Source organism: Urocitellus parryii, chromosome 3 (assembly GCF_045843805.1).
Source record: "Urocitellus parryii isolate mUroPar1 chromosome 3, mUroPar1.hap1, whole genome shotgun sequence".
NCBI classification, from domain to species: Eukaryota; Metazoa; Chordata; class Mammalia; order Rodentia; family Sciuridae; genus Urocitellus; species Urocitellus parryii.
Genome location: NC_135533.1, coordinates 114101602 through 114126585, shown reverse-complemented (window position 1 = coordinate 114126585; position 24984 = coordinate 114101602).

Genomic DNA, 24984 nt, shown 5'->3' with positions numbered 1-24984 from the left:
TAATTTTTTTTTTTTTTTTTTTTTTTTAGTGGCACATTCCAGGTCACTTAGGTAATCAGCGAGACAATTCCATGCCACTCCCTAAGTAAATCCCCTCGGGTGTGTTCCCACGTACCACAGAGGCGTGGGTGCAAGCAATGTTCTTCCACAAAAATTGGATGGCCTCATTTTTTTAAATTTTAGGACTTTCCTTCACTTTGCAATGCACTGCGGGTATCCCTCCGGCCCGTGTGAGTAAACAGATGCACATTTAATTCTGCAGGTGTTTGAACATCGGAAGAGCACCCCAGAGATGGGTGGGCTGGGACTTACGCAGGGCACCCCGAGAGGGAGGGGCTGAAATTTCTAAGTTTTTGTTTAAAGAAAGTTGTTGCGGAGGCAGAGGTTCACAGACGGCTTTAGAGCATTGAAAACAACGTTCTGTGCTCGTGGTGCACGTTGGCATGGGCCTTCAGGGCGGGAAATCCCCACTGTCCGTCTTTGGTCCCCTCAGGGGGGAACTACTCTCAGCAGTGTCTCTTGGATTGTTCCAGAAAGAACTATGCGTCGTCTGTGTATCTGTGTAGATCAGTGTCAGGGTGTGCATGGAGAGAAACGTGAACCCAGACAGGTACTGGGACAGATGCATCCTTCAGTATGTAAATACTACTCCACAGACTGCTTAGATTTTAAAAAGTTATAAAAATAGGAGACTGTTGTATCTCTGTTCATACGTATCTCCTGCATTCACAGCTATGTAATGTTGAAGGAGTATACTCGTTGTTCACATATAGAGAAACATAATATATATTTACATGAAATATATAGGAAAGAATACAATGAAAAATCTCCTTCCCATTTCCATGTCACTCCACCAATAAATGTGATCATCATATGATTAGGATCATTCATTTTCATGTCTTCCTTATGTATCAGGTATTTATACACATACACAGACACAAGGAAATTTATCTATATTCTGACTTCACATACTAAATTTTTGGTACTGAGGATGAGCCTGTAGGCACTAAGCTACTTCCTCAGTCCTTTTTTAAAAATTTTGAGGGTTTTCATTAAGTTGCGGAGGCTGGCCTCCAACTTGCGATCCTCTTGCCTCAGCCTCCTGAGTCACTGGGAATAGCGGCCCTCTCAGACTGGCCCTGGTTCCAGTCTCTTCCTACCCCACACAGTGAGATGGTGATTAGCTCAGGCGTGGATGGTTCCAGATGTGTCACTGCCAAGTTCAAGGGCACACGTACTGATGGATTTTGATGGATGTTGCCGAGTTGCCTTCTAAGAGGCCCCTGTGTAGTCTCCTTGGGGGCCCTTCGATGCCTGTGTCTGGGCTGCCTCAGCAGGATGGGAGGAGGGGTGGTCTGCCTCCAGACTGTCCAAGGCAGCCGGCCCTGTACCTCGGCTTCCTAGATTTCACGACCAGCCTTGGGGTCCGGCTTGCTCCTGATCCCCCATCAAATCAAAGTCACATCCACAGGCTTCATGTGTCACCAATTCCGAGTGTCCCAGAGGGTCCCCGGGAGAGACTTCTGTAGCTAAATGGGGGGATGGTAACGATTGCTCCTTCCACAAAACGCACGTGAGCCACAGTGGATCACAGGTGAGGAGACAGATGCCGCCTTGCAGGACTTTTCAGAGCCTTTAATGTGCTGATGTGCGTTGGGGCCTCTCAGGTGTGGAGTGTGGAGTTCCTCAGCCTGTACAGAAAGGCGGGAGAAAGCCTGGAGCCCAGAGAGGGAAGGTGACATGGCCAAGGTCACAGAGCAGCAATGAAGATGAGCCCTTCCAGGCCACCGTGGAGGTGACCACAATGAAGTGCTCAGTGCTCTCTCCTTTTAAGGGACACAGAGACAGGTGGATTCATGACATCTTAGACGGCTGCACAGTACTGTCCCCCTGCTCCCCCCAAAAAAGAGAAAAGAAAAATCAAGGCTGAGAAGATAACGGGAAGGGGACAGTGTCGTGGGGGACCTAGCAGTCGGGTGCAGGGTGCCGTCCTGGGTGGAGCCACTTTAGTGGACAGACGGTGAAGTCTGGAACAATTGTGTGTCACAGTTAATAACGTGGTGCCAAGGGCATCTTAGTTGTGATAAAGTCACTGTGTTAATGGCGGGGGACTGGGAGCAGGGTCTCTAAGAACTCTTTACATTAAATTTGCAAAGTTTCAATAAATCTCAAATGAATTTAGAAGAAAAGTCTTTTTTTTAAAACTTCGCTGCATGTATAATTCACGCCTGACCAAATACCATTTTCTGCCGGATTCACCGGTAGATAAACAGAAGCGGGACCGCAGTGTTAGGCTGCCCTCTGAAAGTACTTTTGGAAAACACACAAACTCGCTGATAATGTGGGGCACTTGGGGCAAGTCAACGGGCGGCTGGTGTAGAGGGAGGGGGTTCTCATGGTTTATCACTTAATACCTTTTGGATTTTGAACCATCTGCATGTATTATCTTTTCAACAGGAACATTTAAAGAAAACATTTTGGCCGGGCGCGGTGGCCCACGCCTGTCATCCCTGTGGCTCGGGAGGCTGAGGCAGGAGGATGGTGAGTTCAAAGCCAGCCTCAGCCACAGCGAGGCCCTGAGCAGCTCAGGGAGACCCTGTCTCTAAATAAAACACAGAATACGGCTGGGGGTGTGGCTCAGTGGTGAGGGCCACTGAATTCAATCTCTGGCACCAAAAAAACAAAAAAACAAAAAAAAACCAAAACTCAACTTTTTTTTTTTTGGTGGTGCTGGGGAACTGAACCCAGGACCTCCTGCTTGAAGCTCTCTGCCACGTCCTTAATCTCTAAGATTAAATTTCATCGTGCACGCCTCAGTTCACAGCCCAATGCCAAGGGATGCAGATGGACAGATGGTCAGACGCTGCTGTGGCAAAGCAGACTCACATACCTGTCAGATTCTAAAACTCACAGGAGAAAAACTGTAATGGGAAATTTTACTTTAACTCTTCTTTTTGGCCAATACCGTGAAGGTGGAGGGCAAACACACCCTCGCTGCTGTACTATTTTGGAGCTCCTGTTATGTGCCGGCGGATGCTAAATACAGGACAAGAGCCAGCGGCCTCCTGGAATGCCAGGTCCCCATGCAGGGATGCAGAGCCACTTGCTCAAGGTGCCCCTGAGACAGCGGGAGGGCTGAATTGGAGGCCAGGTCTGCCTTGTCCCGAAGGCTGAGCTGTTAATCGCTCTACTTTTGAGGCACAGACAGACATCCAGGCGGCCCTGACACTGACACAGCTTCTGAGGTCTCCTCTGCTGAGGCCATTTGTGGGCGCCCAGCCTGCCCCCCACATTTCTGCATTTCTGTTCCTCTCTGGCCACCGGTGGGTTGTACCTTCACTGGTGACCAGCTGTAGGTGCTGGGGACACCTGCTCCCAGCAGTCCTCAGCCAATGACCAACAGGAGCTGGCGTAGAAATACCCCCCTCTCCCCCGGGGGTGGTCACTCTGGTGTGTTCTCCACCCAGAAGGTACATTGCCCAGAGCGAGTGAAGGCCGGGATTTTTGCATTTGTAAAAAAATGAGGTATAATTCACCTTTAGTGAATTTTTTTCTTTTTGGTACCCAGAAGAGAACCCAGGGGTGCTTAGCCCCTGAGCCACATGGCCGATCCTTTTTTATATTTTATTTTAACACAGGGTCTCATGAAGTTGCTGAGGCTGGCCTCAAACTCATGATCCTCCTGCCTCAGCCTCCAGAGCCACTGGGATGACAGGCGTGTGCCACTGTGTGTGCCCGGCTCAAGGTGTTCAATCTTAAGGTCAGTTAGATGCAGCCACAGGTGCGGGGAGCCGATGGGGGGAGAGAGGAGGCATCTCCGCCATCTCAGGAAGTCCCCTGCACCCTTTCCCAGGCAACCTCCCCATGCCTGGAAGCCCCCAACAATCTGATTTCTTTCCCTGTGGGTGGGTTTCTCCTGTTCTAGAACTTTCCATACACAGAGTCACTCAGCATGCACCCTCTGGCCCCTGGCTTCTTTCCCTCAGCATCGTGTCCTTGAGATTCATCCCTGTCGTCCGCAGCACGGGTCCCAAGCTCATTCCCGAGTGTCCCCGCCTGCCTGCTCACCTGTCCTCCTGCTGCGGGACATCGGGGTACCCCTGGTCTCCCCTTCGGGAAGCAGCTTCTCTGGGCTCATGGGGGGTTCACATTCTCATTCCTCCTAGGTCCCGGCCATGGTTCCACAGCCTGTGTTCAGAGTTTTTAAGACACCGCTGCAGTCTCCCGAGTCCCCACCCCGCTGTTCTGTGCCCCCACCTGAGACACAGGCGTGCCCGTCCCTGCCCCTCCCTGCCAACACTTGGCTTTGTCAACCTCCCGCATTTCGCCCCCCAGTGGGAATGTCCCCTGAGTGGATCTGAAGGGCAGGGGGACGGGGACTCGGGAGAGTCGGCCAGGTCAGGTGAGGCCAGTGCCGGGGACCTCTCTGCTGCCTGAAACGCTGACGTCTGGACAGTTTGAGGGACCCGAAGGCCCCTGGACAGCCCTGGAGGGCCTCCTGTCTGTCCCCACCTGCCTGACGGCCCGCTCCTCCGGCTGGTGCCAGGAGGAAATCCAACTCCGATCTCCACGTCTCTGAGGGGCCACGGGGACGTCTGGGTTGTGTTTTGGCTACAAACATCTTTTTCTTTCTGTTCTGCTTCTGCTGGGGATCCGCTGAGGTCCAGAGTGCAGGGCGTCGCTGAGCCCTTTCAAAGCCCATTCGTGGGTCCCGCTGGTGAGTCCGAGTCTGACGTTTACCCATCCAGGAGGCTGCGGGGCGAAGAGCTGTCACCCACAGCCACCCATCCTGCATGCTGGTCCCCCCGCCCAGTTGGGCTTTGTGAGCATGTCTGTTTTTTTGGAAAGTTCTCCATCCTGTTGAAGCCACTCATGGATCTCCATCACTAGAAGAACACAAGGCACTTTCCAGAAACCCCAAGTGACAACACGGCTGGCCTGGCCTCCTCTCCACCTGGTTTCTTTTTGGTGTCTCGGCCCCTCCATTGGCTCCGGGAGCCTCCAATGCACCCACCCCACTCCTGCCTCAGGGCCTTTGCACGGGCTGATCTCTCGGCCCGGGTACTTTCTCCTGTCCTGCAAGGCTTCACCTCGAGTCCCAGATTTTTCAACCTTTTTGAAAATCACCTCACCGGAGATCATCTTCCCTGATCATTAGATGGAAATCATTCTTTATAGAACCACATTCCCCGTCTTTTTGTTAAGAGAGATCATCTAATAGGATCCTAGTTCTGTCCCCCGCCTTTGGAGGGAAGGGCTGGTGCCAACTCTTGCTGACTGTGCTGTCCTGTGCCTGCCTCAGGGGACGCAGAGACGCCCACGGCGACATGGCTGCTAGGTGGGCTGTCGTCCGGTGGGGACTTTGGTCTGCAGGCCCTCATTGTCCTGCAAGTCATTTGAAAGACCACAGCCACCATTTCTGAGCCTTCGGAATTCCCCCAGCCTGGTCACCACCCAGCCCCTGGGCCGGCTGACCAGGCCTGCAGAGCCACGGCGCCTCCCAACACTGAAGGGACCCGGACTCCTCAGACGGTCCTCAGTTCCACATCGGATCCAATTTAGTTCTTTGAACTTGGTTCTGTGACCCAGAAAGTCATCTGTCCTGTGTCACAGTGGGGACAGGAGTCACCCCCTCTCCCTCCTTCTGGGACTGTCTCTGTGAACCATGAGAAGCTCTACTGGGAGGATCAAGTTCCGGGATCTCTTTACGGTTTTGTGCTGTGTTTTTGGTACCAGGGGTTGAACCAGGGGTGCTTGACCACTGAGCCCCACCCCCAGCCCTTTCTATATTTTATTTAGAGACAGGGCCTCACTGAGTTGGTTAGGGCCTCTCTAAATGGCTGAGGCTGGTGTTGAACCTGTGATCCTCCTGCCTCAGCCTCCCGAGCCACTGGGATGATGGGCGTGCACCACGGCACCTGGCTCGCTGTCTGGTTTTACAACAGCAACAAGTGTCCAGACTCAGCTTTACTGGCAGAAATGGAGAGGAGGGTGATTTAAAAAAAAAGTGTGTTGTTTTTTTTTTTTTTTAACCAGTCTATTAATGTTGAACAAGAATCATATGACCTGAGTCTTCCAAAGGACTTGACTGTTTTATTTATCTGGTTCTTCCTTTTCTTCTGTTTTCCCCACTGCAGGGCGAGCTCTGCAGGGTCAGGGCCAGGTGAGTACCGTGCACAGATCCGTCGTCCCCAGAACCTAGGACGCAGCTCTCGCAGAAGAGGTCTCGGCAGCACTGAGCAGGTGGATGGCGAGGGGCCGGGGGAGGGCGCCCCTGCTCGGGATGCCTCCGTGTGGGGGGTGTCTTTTGTTCTCAGCAAACACCCGTCTCCGGCCAAAGCAGCAAATTCTGCCTGTCCCCCACCACGGTCTGTGTCCCCCCGACCCCCGTCTGCCTCTGGATCAACTCTCTCTCTGTCTCCTGTCTCTCCTCCCACCTGTCTCCATCTCATCTCTCCCCCAACCCATCCATCTCTCTCTCTCTCCTCCTGTCTGTCTGTCTCTCTCTCCCTGTCCTTCTGTCTCTCTACTCCCGTCTGTCTCTGTCTCTCACCCCCATCTGCCTGTCTCTTTATCCTCCCGTCTCTCCCGTCTGTCTGTCTCTCTCTCCTCCCATCCGTCTCTCTCTCCCCCATCCATCCCTCTCTCCTCCCGTCCGTCTCTCTCATACATGTACCTCCCCCCTCCCTCCTCTTCTCTGAGCCCCCCTTGGCTGAGCCCACGGGGTGCGGGGAGACATCCCTCACCACCCTGGAGTGACCTTGACCCTGAAGGGCTCCTGTTTCTAGGATAACAACTTTTCTATTTCTGTCTCCAGAGGTGTCGTGGTCACAGGGCGGGAGTGTTTTGAAAAGAATCAGGGGACCTCCAGAGGGGAGAGGTCAGTCGCCAGGGGTCCTGGGGTCCAGGGGCCCTCCGTCTCCACCTTGGTGGCTGCCCCAGTGGGAGGCCACACCAGCTGGGCCACTGGTCTTGTTGGAGCTGCAAAGGGACAGCCTGAGGCCAGGCAGTGACACCCAGGTAGGCGGTCACACTTAGCAAATGAAAGCACAGCGAGCCCAGTGGCACTCGAAGTTCAAATGGACATGGTGACTTTTCAGAGTGTGTTTTAATATTGCATGAGGTGTTTCCACACTGAGCATTCTTCTTCTTCTTCTTCTGGGATTGAACCCAGGGGTGCTTTACCCCGAGCCCCGTCCCCAGCCCTATTTATTTTTTATTTAGAGACAGGGTCTAGCCGAGTTGCTTAGGGCCTCGCTGTGGCTGAGGCTGCCTTTGAAGTCATGATCCTCCTGCCTCAGCCTCCCGAGCTGTAGGGATGACAGGCGTGGGCCACTGCACCTGGACTGAGCATTATTCCTGAACTTCCAATGGGACTGGTGTCCTGCGTGTCATCTGGAAGCCTGGCTTCTGTTGGACACAGTGGGGAATAAGGAGGCAGATTTCAGGGTGAAGGTCCATGTAGTAGCCACTGCTTACCTGATTTGTACCTGAATCCCATTGACTCTGGAGGCTGAGGCAGGAGGATTGCAAGTTTGAGGCTAGCCTCAGTAGTTTAGTGAGACCCTGTCTTAAAAATAATAAAAAAAAAAACTAAAAAGGGTAGAGGATGTAGGTCAGTGGTAGAGAATCCCTAGGCTCAATTCCTATTACTGCAAAAAAAAAAAAAAAAAAAAAAAACCAAAAACAAAAACAAAAATAAAAAAAACCCAGACTTAAAAATGATTGTTCCAGAGCTTTCCACATTCCTTGCTGATCTAAACTGCTTCCTCAAGCTTGATCTTCACATGCCAGCTGCAGGGGTGTGTGTTGATCTGGATGGCAGCTCCCCTCTTCTCTGGGCACAGTTACTGTGGTGAGGAGGGAAAGAGCCCACAGGGATCGGGCAGACCCACGGGGGTCTCGCCTTGGATGTTGGCATGACCAGGGCACTGCCAAGAGCCAGCGCAGAGCTACTCGCACCCAGAAGGCTCTCGGGTAAGGCCGGATGGGATCTCGACTCGGGTCCAGGAGGAGGCTGGTGCATTCAGAGGGACAGCAGAAACACAGGCAAGAGCAGAGGGGGACCTGAGACGGGGTGAGACGTCCAAGTTCTAGGTTGGTGGGACTGACCCCGAGACAACTATTTTGGTGAAAATCACTGGGGAGGTGATCCGCTGGAGAGGTAGGAAAGCAAGACAGGAAAAGGAGGACTCTTTCCAGGTGCTCAGATGAGCAGGCTGGAGTGGGCGCCCGGAGCTCAGGGGTGTTGCTGACCTGGGGAGAGAGTGACCCTCCTTCTCCCATCAGCCATTGGTGGAGGACTGGGCAGGGGTGGAGTGAGTGACCTCCCGTCTGTGCCCCGGGGGGCTGATCAGAGCAGGTGGCCCAGACCACGGGGAAGGACAGGTACTTGTGCTGGGGAACCGCAGGCTCCCTGGGCTTGGGACAGTGGTGGTCACTGTGGTGGGTCACAAGCCTCTGCTCCAGCCGCAGCAGCGACTCTGGGTTGAGCTCCATGTGCTGGGTCCCCTGCGCGGGGCCTTATGGCAGGAGTCTCAGATCCTCAGGGGCCTCAGCGGGGAGGGGGGGGTGTTATCTTCAGTTTGCAGAGAACTTAAAGCAACTCTTCTCCGGTCACACGGTCAGTTGTTTGGACTTCAAAGGTGAAAATCAGTGCAGTATCTAATCTTCAGGGTTTTTTTTTTTTTTTTTTTGACTCTCATTTTGAGGGAGGAAATGAGGGATTCTGGGACGGAGCATTTCTCAGGTGCTGGCTGAGGAGGACAGGAACCATCGAGTCTCACCATCTGGCTCTGAAGAAGGTGTGATTTTTGTCGACCCCCATACTCCAGATGAGGAGACCGAGGTTCAGAGAGAGCTGAGTGGTTGGCCCTGGTGTGAAGGAGCCAGGCTGGACGTGGAACCCAGATTTCCTTGGGTTTTAAACACTCCTCTTGACTGCCTCTGTGTCCCTCTGTATCTCCAACCCAAAGCAAGGAAGCCCCGTGTCCCGGAGGTGACATCATTTGCCCCAGAGCATGGATTTGTATGCTCGACCCCCTGGCTACTCAGTGTGGGGGTCCGTGGAACTTCCAGAACCTGGAAGCTGTTGAGAAATGCAGACCTTGGGCTGCCCTTGAGACCTGCAGGACCAGATGGTGTGGGAAAGCCCCGGGCAAGGACCCAGCACAAAAAACACAGACGGGAGGTCACTAACTCCACCCCTGCCCCAGCATTGGCTTTGAAGTCAGCTGGCAGCAGGGACTCAGGCAGGAGGGCGGGGCGGTGCACACTGATCAGTGCTGAGCTCAGGACTTGCACCTGCCTGTCGGTGGATCAGGGCACAGGAGACCAGATCCCCCTGGGCCCAGAGCCTCCCTCTGCTTCTCTCCTCTGCACAGCTACTTGGTCTCCAGGTCCAGGTCACTCTCCTGGGTGCAGATGGGGAGGAGGGAGGTGTAGATGGTGGACAGGGAACGGCCAAGAGAAAGGAGATCCAGGGGTGGTCTTCAGCCTCAGCTCTTATGCGCTGTTCCATGATGAAAACCTACTGCTGTCACCTTGAGTCACGGGCTCTGTGTCCCAGCTGCTCTGGGCCTGGGTGGAGACTGTGGGGGTTCCCCACGTGGTGGAAACCCTCTGGCTGTGTTCCAAAGCCCCTGCCCTGCCTTCAGAGGGCTCATTCCCACCATGGCCCCCCAGGACGGAGCCTCCACAGTGTCCCCGAGCTGAGAAGCACGGAGACTGGGAAGTCAGGGTGAGCTCTGAGTCACGGCCGGGTCACGGGGAGCAAGAGGGACCCCTGGGTGTGGAGGTAGTTGCTGGATTTTGAGAACTGGCAGTGCCACCCGCCGGATTCTGTCGCTCCTAGAAGCCAGTCTGTCACCGAGCAGGACGAGCAGAGGTCCAGGTTGTAGACAGCAGTGTTTGCTCGTCCCCTGGGTGGGGATGAGGCGCGGCCCAACTTCCTTTCTAGTTGAGAAAGAAAATTGGAGCAAATAAGGGAGACCCCCTCCCCATGAAATCTCCCCCAACTTCACCTTGGCAGAGCCGGTCCTGCTTCTTGCATTGTCTGGTACGCGTGGCTGGTGGGGTCCTGCTTGGCTTCCCCCAAACAGAACCTGAGATGGAGGCTTGGAGGTGGGCAGTTAGAAGCAGGAAGCAGGAGGGGGGGTGGGGAGTTGGGAAGTGGGGGAGGGGGTACCACACTAGGATGTCAGGGAGCTGGTTAGCACTGGGGGTGGTGGGGCTTGAGCCTGCGAGATATCCTTGGAGGAACTGTGCAGAGTGTGCCTCAGATGTCCCTTGGCTGGGACTTGGAAGTGTCCTCAAAGTTCACGTGTTGGACATTTAATCCCATTTCAACAGCATGGGGAGGTGGGGCCTAATGGGAGGTGTTTAGGTTCTGAGGGCTCCATCCTCATGAATGGATCACTGCTGGGAGCCTGTTAGAGTCTGTAAACAAGTCAGGAGGGCGCCTGGCAAAATGCCAGAGGGAGTGGTTTGTGAGGTGGCGCCAGGGAGCCATTAAGTGTGGAGATTCCTGATTGGTTGACTGCTGTATTGAGTTTATGTTAATTAGATGAGCTGTGTGGAATGTATAAATACCCCTCCTGTCCTACAATTAACGGCTCCCACTCCTGCTGTATCCATCTACACAAGTCACCCCCCAGTTATTTTGCCCAGCCAGCCGGGCTGCGGCAGATGGTGGCCCGTTACGGGGAGCCCCGAGACACTGGGGGTAAGTGACGAAAAAAAAAGCTGCCCGTCCATAGATAGGACAGGAGCAAATCTGCTCGTCCCTAGACAGATAGGGCGAGAGGAAAAATGGCCATTTCGAGAAAATGGAAAAGATTGATACAGTATGTTTATGTCTTGTTTTGTCTCAGTGTATTGTATTGTCTTTGTGATGAGAATATGGAAGGGGTGAGAAGTAAGTTGATAAGGGAAGGAGGCACCCCAGTGGAACCAAGAGCAGTTAGGGCATGTGTTGATGGAAGCCCAGGAACTCTAGTCAGAAAGAAAAAGAAAGTTCAGAGGAGGAAGGATTATCAAGAAAGGAATTGCAAAAGGCTATTACTGAATACTTTTCGTTACTGGAGGGTGCATAAATCAGAGCGGCGGCTGCCAGGTGCGCAAGCCGGTCATGGCACAACAAGGACTTTCCAAGTGCCAGCATCGGGCTCTTCCTGCTCCCCGCCCGGGGAGCGGGACGCCACTGCGAGAGCCCAAATCCAAACCTGTGCCCGGAAGCAGTTTGAGTCCGGGACTCTCCCCGAGGCCATCTGGGGCTGCCTGGAACACTGCAGGCGAAAGACGGACTGCATCCCTGAAGTTTGATCATTTCCAAGGCCAGTAACTACACTGGTTCTCCCACACCTGGAAGCTAATGGGTAATGAGCACTATTAAGGCTTATTTCAAATGTAAAAAACCTTGAGATAATGTACTAAATTGTTCAGAAGGTTGTTTTCTTAGTGCCTGCTGGAATACTACAGGATTTTCTTTAGCCATCCGGAGTTCCTGCCTTCGTCCCAGTGCCAGGGAAGACGAAGGTGGAAGAATTTCCAGTGTTGCTGAGAACCGGACGAGACTTCGGATCAAGCTAGCTTCCTGCAGAACTTACCTGGACTGTGATTCAAGCTAGCTTCCTGCAGAACTTACCTGGACTATGATTTACTTGGACTGTGAGTTAATCTATGGAGACACTGCTTTACCTGGACTGAGACAACAAACTGTAATCTACAACAAATTGTAACTCGGTATCTTTGCTAACGGTGTCATTGCTGGTATAATTTTTCCAAGGGCTTCTTGCATGGAGCCATCAATTGGCTTGGTATTGTGACATTTTGCATCCTCCCCTTCTGCTTGTAGCAGGTTATTTATGGTGTTTGTGTAAAAACCACTATGGTCGTTATTTAAATTAAACAAAAGGGGGAAATGTTAGGGTCTGTAAACAAGTCTGGATGGCGCCTGGCATTTTGCCAGAGGGAGTGGTTTGTGAAGTGGTGCCAGCCAGCCATTAAGTGTGGAGATTCCTTATTGGTTGACTGCTGTATCTAGTTTATGCTAATTAGATAAGCTGTGTGGAATGTATATATACCCCTCCTGTCCTACACTAAACGGCTCCCACTCCTGCTGTATCCATCTACACAAGTTGCTCGTCACCCCCCAGTTATTTTGCTGCAGCCGGACTGTGGCAGGGACCTCAAGAGTGAGTTACAAAAACACGTGCATCCCCCTTCTTGCCCTCTCTTGCTCTTCTCACCCACTGGATGCCTTCTGCCATGGGCTGGCACAGGGAGCAGGTGTGCCCCACCCCTTGTTCTTGGAGACTTCTCAGGCTCCAGAACCCTGAGCCAAGTCACCTTCAGTTTATCATGAGTTCCCCAGTCTGTGGTGTTCTGTTGTAGTAGCGCCCACGGACTAACACGCCTCCTGAGGGAGGGGGACATTCATCCCCCAAGTCCTCGGGCAGGGAGCAATCCCTGGGGGTTCTCCCCTCACTTCCTGGCTGTACCTACTGGGGTGGCTCTGCCAGATTCCTTTGGAAGAGATCCCAAAGCAGAAGGTGGAGCCGTTCCCAGCTTGCTCCCGGGGAGAGAGTGGTTCACAGGGGTTGTGACAGGAGCACAGCCTCCCATCAGGCTTAACTACACAGGACAGACTCTGTGAGGTGTCTCGGTCTGGAAGGTGAGCTCTGCAGCCAGACCACCTGGGCTCGAATTCTGGCAGTGCTCTGTGGCAGAGGGCTAGTTCCCCAACCTCTCTGAGCCTCTGTTTCTCATCTGTTCAGTGGAAACCACCCTGTGCCTGGGCCCAGAGCGGACACTGGAGTGAGACACAGGAAGTTGTTGGCCTTGCTGGAGGCACAGTGGAAGCTCTGGGATCGTTCATTACTGTCCATCTCGTTTGGTGTCCCCACGGTGGGAGTATCCAGGGGTGCTCATAAAGCCAGGAGCCAAAGGCAGGGGGTGAAGGGCTACTGGCCTCGTCCAGCTGGACAGGAGGGATGGTGATGTTCAGGGGCTTGTCCCTGGCTCTCTCTTCCCACTCCTCGGGAGCACGGAGAACCCTCCTGGGGCGGCTCTCCCTCCCCCCACGTCCTCACCCAGCCCCTCCGCTGCTTCTGCTGGTCACCACACAGCGTCCTGTCCCCAGCCTGCCTGATTTAAGCTGCCTGCTCGTCCCCCTCCATCCGCCCGCTCCCTCCCTCCTGCAGTAGATCTTGCTCTCTCCCCTCCTTCTCCCTCCTTCCTCTGCTCCGAGCTCTTCCCTGCTGGGATCGATGGTGGAGGAGGGCAGCTCCTGTCTTGGGAGCGGGCAGTATTTCTTGTGCGCTGTCTGCCCGTGGGTCTCATCAGGCTCTGCCGGGCGTGGCCGTATTTCTTGCTCCCGCGGCTCAGCCTAGTGATTCTTGAAGGCGAGCTGCCGGGGTGCACCTGGAAGTGCCCTGGAGTCCGTCTAGCCTTGGCTTGGGGGGAGGGGGGTGGGGACACACCGGCTCCCACGGGGTCCTGGAGGGTCCCTGGGTCCCATCACGACTTGGCTCCACACGGTGGGGGCTCAGCCAGTGTCTGCACCTGTGGCCACGGCCACCACCCTAGGTCCACTCTGTGTCGGGACCATTGCCATTGGCTCCCAACTGGGTCTGGGCCACCAGCGTCTTCCCAGTTCTGTCACCCCCAGGCCAGGACAAGGCCATGTCTGTGTGACTCGGAGGTGGGGCTGACTCAGTGTCCCCACCTGTGAAGTGAGGCATTTTTCCTCTCCGTCTTTCTCCTTTGGTTCAGTTATATATTTAACAAACACAACACGAGTCAAGCAGTGTCCTAAGTATGTCACAAACAACATGTGAAGTTGTCCTAGTCACCTACGACACAGATACGACCATGCCTCTGTTTTATAGTTGAGAAACTGTGGCCCAGAGAGGCTCAGCAACTTGGACCAGGCTTCAGAGCAAGGAAGTGGAAGAGCTTTTTTTTTTTTACACCAGGAATTGAACCCAGGAGCGCTTAACCTCTGAGCCCCATCCCCAGTCCTTTTACATGTTTTAATTTAGAGACAGGGTCTCACTGAGTTGCTGAGTGCCTTGCTAAGTGGCTGAGGCTGGCCTTGAACTCATGATCCTCCTGCCTCAGCCTCCAAGCTGCTGGGATGACAGGCGTGCACCATGGTGCCTGGCAAGAGCTGGGTTTTGAACCTGGGTCGTTTGGCTGCAGCGCATGCCCTCGAGCGACGGCCAGTGGCCTCCCTTGCAGGCTCTGTGGTCTCCTGGCTCTGAAGGGCTGGCCTGCAGCTTCTCACTTTCCACACTGGCGATGTCCTGGGCAGGAGCCGTACAGGCTGAGGCAGTGGAAATGAAATCTCGGCTCCTGGGGGAAGCGCGGGTGAGGGTCCTGTGGGCTTCTGGTCACAGAGTTTTGGTTGACAATCAATACCCGGCCTGGCTTTATGTGCGTTTCTGTTTAAAGACACCTCAGTTAATATTTATCGTGGGTTCATTACAGTCGAACTCACGGCCTCCGTGACTCGGGTCTGCAGCACGGTGACCTGGCGCAGGTGTGTGCTCACGGGGACACGTCCCATCTCCGTGCACCTGGGGACACAGGACAGAACTTCAGCACTGCGGAGGGGGCCCTCTTAAAGAGCAAATTCACACACACACACACACACACACACACACACACACACACGCACAAATGTGAAAAACCGGGCCCTGAATAGCCTAGGAAGAGGATGCTCACTCGTGGTCTGGGAGCCTAAGGCCACTGTGTGGGCTCCACTGGTGACCTGTGCAGCCAGGGTACAACCCTCTCCCTTCTCTGCAAGGGCCCAGGGAAGAGCTGAAGGTACCGACTGGAGGGTTAAACTGAGCTCTGTCAATTCGTGAATTTGCAGATCCAGAATGGCTGAAGGATGGGGTGGGTTCTGGCCTCTACTCCTCCTCTGCTCCAACACCTTCTATGGCTCCCTACTGCCTCCCGTACAGGACCGGAACGCCACCAACCTGCCTATCAAGGGCTTTAATAAAGTGGTCCCACCCCATCTATTAAAAACTTTGTCCCTGTGGATTCTGGGGAATTTCCTTTGTCCCTGGACTGTCTCCTCCGCCACGTGGCCAGCTCTGTCCTACCTCCACACCTGGCTTTGTTCCTCCTTGGGACCCCCCCTCCCATGTCACCTGTCACCTGTCCTACTTGTATTTAAAGGTCAGAGCGACCTGTGCACTTTCTCCAACCAACCTGTCCCTTCTTGGGTGTCATTGGTTCGAAGCCTAGTAAAGATAATTTTTTTTAAAAAAATGACTTTTTGAGATTCCCTCACAAACAGCCTCCAGGAGGGGAATTTCCCACCCACCCCTGTTTATGACACCCTCTGGGCAGAGGGGACAGCCAAGTGACACTATGTTTGGATTTGCATATCGAGGAGGTTTTGATTCGAGAGAGTATCGTGCCACAAGTGAGCTGTGACCGGGGGAATGTTTAATTCCTCAGAAACGCCAACCTGTGTGCCCAAGTGCCAGGGGACAACGAGGAGAGTGAGCCACCAGACACCGAAGAGGTCTTAGGAGAACTGATCTGCCCGGAGATGAGAGAAGCTTCCAGAAGGCTCGGGGCAGGTGGACATTGGCACCAGGACAGGCGAGGAGCCTGCAGCCCTGGGACCCGCCTCTGAGGCCCAGCTTCACCCCGTGACATCCCCAGGGGCCAGCACCTGGATGACACGAGCCAGGGCCCACAGCGTCCCTCAAGCTTCCTCGTGCCCACCTCGCCATCCTGAGGGAGGAGACGGAGATCGGAGCGCCCTGCCCTGGGACACAGGTGGAGGGACAGGTGGGGACAGGCAGGGAGCCATGTCCTGTGCACCTACGACATCTGGAGCGGGAAGTCATTTCCTTTTCAGGTACAAAAAGGGACAAGATTTGACCCCCAAATCCATGGGAGGTGGCATGAACTTGCAAGTGGAATGCAAGACGGGTTCATCCAGGTCTGTCGTCAGAGTTCAGCCTCATTGAATAAAGCCATCTGGTGACGTCCCCAGAGTGCTGGTTCCAAGGTCCCCTCAGTTACAAAATCCTATGACGCTCAGGTCCCCGAGATACGATGGCAGAGCCTTTGCCTGGAATCTGGGTACTTACTGCGTTTCTTCTTGTCGGGGGTGGGGGTGGGGGGTACCAGGGATTAAGCCCAGGGGCCCTCAGCCACTGAGCCCCATCCCAGCCCTATTCTGTATTTTATTTAGAGACAGGGTCTCTCTGAGCTGCTTAGCACCTTATTGTTGATGAGGCTGGCCTTGAACTTACGATCCTCCTGCTTCAGCCTCCCAAGCCACTGGGATGACAGGCATGTGACACTGTGCCTGCACTCCCCCCCAATCCTTTAAATCACCCCTGGGTGGCTTGTCACCTGACACCACATAACTGCTATGTAAATACTTGTCCCGCCGTATTGTAGGAAATCATGACCAGGAAGAGGCATGGGGAATGCAGACCCAGGTTGTCATAGTGCTCCCCTAGATTGGGACTGTCTCTCAAACAAATGTCCCCATGTTACGGTTGTACCTCGTGGATTTTAAAAAATTTTTTTTGCTTTCTGCCTTGGATTTCTCAAGCTTCGGTGTTGGCATGTCAATGGAAAAGTGGGCAGATCTGATATTAGACAGCCGACTTTCTCTGGAACCTATCAGCTGGGTGACCTTGAGCAAGGCACTTAACCTCTCTGAGCCTCAGTTTGTAAATATGAAGCTAGCCTGCTCCCCACATTGTCCTGCCTGTTGTGCTGTAATCTAGGTAAAATTAAACTAACCCTTACTAGTCCTCCCTCTGGAAAGTACACAGTCGGTGCTCAAAAATGTCCCTTTGTCCTTCCCTCAAGGTGCCTCAGCAACTGGGTGATTCCTGTGTGACTTTTCAGTCCTGGGAGGGGAGCACGTCTTGACCAAGTGACTCCGGCAGGGCACCTCAGGTATGGCAGCAGGGTTCCATGCTGGGGCATAAGGGGACACTTTTAGGGCCTCTCCTGTCAACCCGGAGCCTTGTGCGGATCCTGTGGACCCAGCTTCCCTGCTGGCCTGGGTCTTCTTGGGGGCCGGTTGGCTTTTGTAAAAATCTTTGTAGATCGGTAGTTCTCAGGTGAGGGCCAATTTGTCCCCCTTCCACCCAGGGGACTTTTTGCAATATCTGGAGACATGTTTGGTCGCCACAGGAGAGGTGGCTCTGCTGGTGTCTGATGGCAGGGGCCAGGGATGGGGCTCGGCTCCTGCCAGGCGCAGCTTCCTGCGCAGCGCCTGGTCCCCCAGGCTCCACAGCGCGGCGCGGAGAGACCTGGTGGTACCAGGAGCGCGTTCCGGGCCATCGGTCCAACCTCCCGGGACCTTCTGGCTGTGATCATGCAGACTCGGATGCCTCCCGTGACGGGGGGCTCACCGCCGGCTGGGCACCCAGCTGCGTCCAGGACTGACCGGAGCCCTTCTACTCCTGGCTGAGACTCTGTCCCTCAGCTTCCTCTGGGATCCGCAGGTTGCAGTGGGAGGGGCTGCGACTCCGGCCCAGGGCGTGGCAGACGGCAGGGGTACAGGGGTGCTTCGGGCCCTGCGCACCCTCGCCCCCCCCCCCCCCGGGTCCCTTGCCCAATTAGGGCCCCACGCTGCACAGAGGTTTACCTTGGGAAAGTGGTGACTGTGTGGGTAAGGTCACACTAGTGGTCCTGATTCATTGTCGTCCTCTCGTGCCCTTTGCAATTAAACTGCTAAAAGGGCAGAGTGTGTTTCCCTGCCCCTTGACTTTGGGGGTCAGCCACATGATTAGCTTTAATCCACTAAATGACGGAGAAGGGGCAGTGTGCCTTTTCCATGTGACATCTTGTGTGTCTCAGTCCATTTTCCTGCACTCCTGCCCGGAAAGAGCTGGCTACTGGTTCCTGGAGGAGACTTCTGGCCTGAGCCACCCCTGCTGAGCTGAATGCTCGAAGCCCAGGCTTGGGCCACCTTGCAAAAGTGGGAGCAAGAATAAATGAGCCACTGAAGTTTGGGACATTTTGCTCCTCAGCAATAGCTGACTAATACACTCTTCTAAGGAATGCTGGGAAGTTTCCTAAGGGGCCATCATAGAATTAGGTGACATTGACTCAGTGAAGATAATTCCTGGCTTATCATGTGTATAGAAAAATGGTATGGGGGCGGCTGGGGTTGTGGCTCAGCAGTAGAGCGCTTGCCTAGCACAGGTGAGGCCCTGGGTTCGATCTTTAGCACCACATAAAAATAAACATAAAAGTACTGTGTCCAACTAAAAAGAAAAATAAAATAAAAAAAGAAAAATGGTAACTCTTGGTTGCTTGGAAAGTTCAAACCAGAATTGACTATATGATCTAAAAACTCCCACTCCTAGGGCTCTCTGAAAAAGACAGGAAGTAGGAACTCCAACACATGCTTGCTTGTGAATGTTTACAGCAGCATCATCACTTCTTAGCCCATTTTGTGATACTGTAACAGAATGACTGAGACCAGGAAACTTATAGAGGTCAGAGGTTTATTTCTTATGTTATTGGAGACTGGGAAGTCGGTCCCAGTGTGGCAGTGGTGAGGTGCTGAAGCTTTTAAGAGGTGGGGCTTAGAAGGGTTTAATTTTGTCTTGGGTGCTCCGTCTCTGGATGGATTAAAGCTGGGCTCACGGGGTGGCGTGGGTTCCCCAGGAGTGGTTGTTCCTGGCCGAGTAGGTTGTGAGGAAGCAAGGCTGACCCACGCCTACGCGACTGACCTCCAGTAAGAACCCTGGACACCAAGGCTCAAGGGGGCTTTCCTGAGTGTCCCCACTCGTGGGTGGTCACACACCATCATTGGTGGGAGGTTAACTGAGCCCCTGGGGGGAGTTTCCCTCCGTCATTCCTGTCCCTGGCCCCTTCCCGTCTCTGTTCTCTGGTTGCCACAAGCAGAAGCTGTCCCCGGCCACGCCCTCCCTCCGTGATGTTCTGCCCCACGCGGGCCCACAGCCCTGGAGCTGGCCGACCGTGGACTGCGCCCTCTGCCACGGGGATCCCAAACAATCCTTCCTGCTTTGAGTTGTTTTTGTCAGGTTATCTGTGACAGTGACCACAGTATCCCACCAACACCGCTGGTCTCAGCCCTGGTGACCCGATCTGTGTTCAGAGGTGGGCTCCCGCACGCCCTGCCATCACAGAGCAGGCATGGAGTCCCTGTGTGTCCTTGCCAGGGGACTCATGGGACTTGGAGCCGTGCTGGCGTCATGGTTGGGTGGGTGACAGGGAAAAACCCAGACGAAAGTCAGCAAAGGGACAGCTTGCCAGAGCAGAGCCTGGAGACACTGGACCCCATTCCCTCCTCTCCGTCCTCTCGAAGCCTTGGGGCTCACCTAACCTCCCGCCCGTGATGGTGTGTGACCACAGACGAGTGGGGACATCAGGACCCTTGGTGTCCAGGGCTTTTATTGGAGCCAGTCACATAGGCATGGACCTCCCCTGCGTCTGACCTCCACCCCCAGCCTCTGGCCCCTGGAGTCTCCATGACGCAGTGCGTTGGCGCAGACTCTGGCTTGGTCGGCTCCAGGCCTCTGGTGTCCAGGGACACGGCTCCTGGGGAGGGTCTTCTCCAGGGGCTTCGCCGTGATCTCCCAGGAGCACCAGGCCCTTGAAGCAGAGTGGGCAGGATTTAAACCCCAACGTCGGCAGAGCCACCTCTGATGGACACAGGGCAGGAGGGGGGGGATAACAGGGGTCTGTGGGAGCTTGTCCATCGAGGTGACATGGACAGGGCATGTGCAGAGCAGAGGAGGGGTCTGCTGGGGAGCGGGCTTACGGGATCACGGCAGCTGACAGGCGCCAAGAAGTTGTCCGGGTGCTGGAGGCCCCAGGATGCAGGTGACACGGCTCAGCCCAGGGAGAGCCTCAGGTGAGGGATGAGGGAGCTATTCACGGGACTCTCAGGAGCCTGCTCCTTCAATTTCTTTCTTTCTTTCTTTTTTTTTTTTTTGGTACCGAGAATTGAACTCAGGTCCTCGGCCACTGAGCCCCGTCCCTATTTTGCGTCTTATTTAGAGTCAGGGTCTCACTGAGTGGCTCAGGGCCTCGCTGTGGCTGAGGCTGCCTTTGAACTCAGGATCCTCCTGCCTCAGCCTCCCCAGCCCTGGGATGGCAGGTGTGGGCCACCGACCCCGGCTGGTCTTCTGATTTCTAAGGTAAGAGACACCTGTGTCCCAGCTCCCAGGAGCGGAGGGGAACAGACTCCCTGCCTTCTGTGTCTGTTCTCTGCGGTCCCTTGCAGATGGGGTGCCGCTCACCCACAGGGCTGGCGGGCCTCCCTCCTGGTCCACTCCCGCGCTGACGTCCTCTGGGGACATCTCCCGATGTGTCGGGATCAGGCTCCGCTGGGAGTCTGGGCACTCCTCGTTCCACCCAGTCGACCTCAGGAGTCAGCCGTCCCAGCGTTTGGCCGTACTTTGCATCTGGGACGTCCTCCTGAGGTTCGCCTGTGGAGGTCTGGTCCCCTGTGCAGCGGGGTCAGAGGTGGGGCTCTGGGAAGTGACAGGGCACTGACCCCATCCGTGGGAGGTCCATGGTGACCTCATAGTTGAGCGGCCTGTTGGGAGGTGGGGCAAGGCTGGGAAGGCTGCCTCTTGTCCCCGTCCCTTCCCCTCGCCCCCCCTCTCTGGGGGAGGTGGACAGCTTTGCTCCTCTCTGCCGTCCCCCAGGGTGCCCCCTCACCTCAGGCCCACCCTGGCCGAGCCCTCTGATCCCGTGAGCCACAGTAAGTCCTTCCTGCTCCGAGTCACTTTTCTCAGGTCTTTCTTTTCATAGCGACAAAAAAGCGGGTGGACACAGCTTCCGAGTCCGGAGGCTGGCCATCTGGAGGAGGTGGCTGTGGTCCAGGCTGTGTCCCCTCTCACCACCAAGTCCCCACTGGGGACCTCAGATTTGTGATCATTCAACTTATCTCTGTCCCTGGTTCTATCTAAACCAGGGGCTCCCGGGGGCTGGCGTGCGTGTGCGGGCTCCTCGGTCTCCCCAGGACTGACCACTCGCCACCGCCGCTCTGAGGGTCAGCCAGCAGGAGGGGCCGGGCCAGTGCGGTCCTGTCCTGGGGTGAAAGACTTAAGCAGGGAGCCCAGAAAACTTGGGTGATGGATGGAAAAGGCGTTTGAATGCAGGATCTCAGACACCAACCCCAGGGCGAAAGTCAGGGCAGGCAACGAGCTCTTTTTCAGTATTGGGGGTCGGACTCCGGGCTGCTTTACCACAGGGTCACATCCCCAGCCCTTTTCTGAGATTTTCTTTTTAAACAACTTTTGATGCAGGGTCTAAGTGGCTGAGGCTGGCCTTGAAATGACCATCCGCCTGCCTCAGCCTCTGGGGTGGCTGGGATCACAGGAATGGACCACCCCGCCCAGCTCCAAAGAGTGTGCAAGTCGGGTAGGGGCCCCCGCCTCTCATCCAGGGGCTGGGGAGGCCGAGGCAGGAGGATGGTGAGTTCCAAGCCAGCCTCAGCCACAGCGAGGCCCTGAGCAGCTCAGTGAGACTCTGTCTCTAAATAAAATATAAAATAGGGCTGGGGATGGGGCTCAGTGGTCAAGGACCCCTGGGCTCAATCCCAAGAACTCCAACCACTGCCCCCAAACTGAAAAAATGTCTCTACAAAGACAAAATCAGTGCTATGGCTGATATTTCCTTTGGCTGTAGGCTCCGATTTGGCTGGGTGCAGTTACTGAGCCTGACTTATTCAAAATTCTGAGCTTTAATTCATTATGTCTCTTCTGGCATTAGTTTCGATTAAAAAAAAAAAAAAAAACCCTTGAAATCCTGTCCATTTTGGCTACCCTGTATTTTGGTGCCCCTCAAACTTTGTGTGTAAAGGCAAATGCCTTCCCTACCTCCCTGTGGACCCCGTCAGCGCAGGAGCCTCTCAGCACGTCTTTATTGAATGGTTAAAGCCTCCACCGAGGAGATGGGCTTTCCTTTCTTTTTCTTTTTCTTTTTTTCTGTTTTGGTACCAGGGATTGAACCCAGGGGCCCTTGACCCCTGAGCCCCGTCCCCAGCCCTATTCTGTGTTTTATTTAGAGACAGGGCCTCACTGAGCTGCTTAGGGCCTCGCTGTGGCTGAGGCTGGCTTTGAACTCGTGATCCTCCTGCCTCAGCCTCCCCAGCCCCTGGGATGACAGGCGTGCTCACTGTGTCTGGCTGGAGATGGACTCTTGATTCTCAGTTTCTCAGAGGAGGGAAGTTGGGGCTGCCCCCGGAGCTGGAGCAGCCTGCCTGGCCAGGAGAGCCCTGGGATCCTTTGTGGACGGTTTCTCCCAAGCCTGGGCATTTGTGCTCTGCGCCCTGTCGCTCCCTCCTGCTGCCTAAGAGCACCTTATCCCTGGGTGGATGTCCCAGGGTCCCCTGGAGGGTGGATCTGCAGGCAGAGGAGGCCAGCGGTGGGGAGTGGGGACGGCCTGACGTGCCATCCAGGAGTCGGGCTGGAGGAGTGCCATGAGCAGCCTCCAGGAGAGACCAGCGTCCTGCCTGTGTCACTCGCGGTGAATGTCCCCCCATCTCTGGGCTGACAGAGATGGATACCCGGACTCACAGCACAATTAAGCCCCCGCCCCAGGCGTCTCGTGGGGAAGCAGGCAGCCGGCTTGCTTGTGAATACTTGGGGGGTAATTTTCTAATGTCCCCTCCGCCATTCTGGAGACTGTGCTCCGATTTCTTATCATATGTAATTCCTAATGATCTCTCTGTTATGTCCTGTTTTATTAAAGCGTCATTGAACTATACCCTATTGATTTAGATTTCACAGACAATTGAAATTTAAATTGACTCCAAATTGAATGTCTCCCTGTAATCTCTGTTCTGCAATAAAGATAGATAAAATGCTTCTATTTTTGATAACAAGTGATACGGGAGACACATTTTAATTTTGGGAGGAAAGAAAAAAAGGCGACAGAGTCTCGACTTTCTTTGAAAAGTGGCTGACGGTTCCGGGCCCGGGAGGTGGCCTTTTGTTTTTCTCTGGGGCTGCTGCGGGAGCTGATGAAGTCTGGAACGTCTGGGCGGGATCGCAGAGGAGAACAGGAGGTGATGGGGTCTGGCCCACTCATTCATTCACTCGGCGGTCCCCCCACCAATCCATCCACTTGTCTGGGAAGCAGAACAGGCAGAGTGCTCAGGGCAGGTGGAAAGAGGCCGTGAGAACTCACTCTCGATGGCTCGTGTGACGGCCAGTCTGTCAGCTGAGGGCTGGGTCCACATGGTCTAAGACAGAAGAGTCGATAAAACATCTGTCCAGCCGGGCGCGGTGGCGAACGCCTGTCATCCCAGGGGCTCGGGAGGCTGAGGCAGGAGGATCGAATGTTCAAGGCCAGCCTCAGCAACTTAGAGAGGACCTAAGCAGCTCAGTGAGACCCTGTCTGTAAATCCAATATAAAAAGGGCTGGGGCTGGGGTTCTGTGGTTGAGTGCCCTGGGTTCAATCCCTGGTTACCCTCCTCCAAAAAAACCTATCCAAAGCTGGAGAGACTGAATAGGAGATCTTTCTAGAAGCTATCACTGCTTCCAGAAGGTTCTAGAGCTACAGTGCGATCTTACTCTACCCGAATCCCAGCACTTAGGAGACGTGGGTTGACAGGTGGCAGGGCCATTGGTTCCCTATCACGGGTGCAACAGATCACCAACTTTTGAACGCAGGTCTGCAGGTGAGGAGTCCCCCACGGATCTTGGGCCCTGCCGGAGACTCCAGAGTGAACCTGTTTCCTTGCCCTCTCTGGCTGGGACAGGCTGCCCACTCCCCTTGGCCCGTGGCCCCGTCCTCCAACTTCAGAGGCGGCAGCAGCACACGACCTTCTGACGGCTCTCTGACCTCCAGTCTCTAATCCAGGCTCCCTCACCTCCCTCTGTGATGACACTGCGATGACCCTGGTCCCACCAGGAGAATCTCCCGTCCCCAGGCCTTAATCCAATCACACCGGCAAAGCCCCTTGGCCACGTAAGGCCACGTAGTCACCGGCTCTGGGGGTTGGGATGTGGCCATCCTGGGGGCATCACCGGAGATGCCCACCTCCGAGCAGCCTCGTTTGACCCACAGCTTCCCCTAACACCTGCCCCCCAACAGAATCCTCCAGACACAGCAGGTGTGTGTGGAGAACCTGGCCGTGTCCCCCGGGGTTCTTTGCCCTGGTCACCGGGGACTTGTAACCTCGGAGAAAAAAGGCAGAGAAACATTTACTTTGGAGTTTGAGGGAGGACCCCAGGGGTCTGCCAGTGGGACTGACTGAAAGGTAGATGAGATGTGGCCGCAGGGAGGTCTCTAGCCTAATGCAGCAGACAGAAATGTGAAAAGCCACCACCCTCAGTGTCACCATCAATGTTAAAAAGGGTGTAGAGGGGAACGGAAGGGGAACCCCAGGCTCCTAAGTGTGGGCATCAGATGTGGCTTCCTGAGGGACATGACCTGTGGGCTGATATCTGTAGGATCAGGAGGAGCTAGCCAAGAAAGGTGGTGATGGAGCTGAGAGACACTGATGGGGAGAGGGAATAGCATGTGCAAAGGTCCTGAGGTGAGAGACAGAGGGAGGGAGCAGGCTCCTTCAGGAAACTGAAGGAGGTCCATCTGATGAGAGTTGGGTTGGAGATGCAGATTTGTCAGAACAAGATTCCAAGGGATCTCCTAATTTTCACTCTTTGAACTTTACATACCTATTACTTATAAAGTGATTTGTGACATTGTATGGTGTCTGCTTCCCCCACCAAACTGTGAGTCACCAGGGCAGTAGATGTAGCTGCCTTTGTCATGGCTGAGTCTCAGGACCCAGTATGGCGCTTCCCCAAGATACCTCCTGTTAATGAAAGAGTGGGGTTAGAGAGGCAGGCATGAGCCAGATCCTCAGAGGACCTGACTGTCAAGGTCAGCTGGCCAGCATCTCTTCATGGAGGGTGACCTGGACCCAGACCGGGTCTTCTTCAGGCTACTAGTGGGTCACCAGGACGCTCAGTGGTAGGGCGGGGACCAAGGGG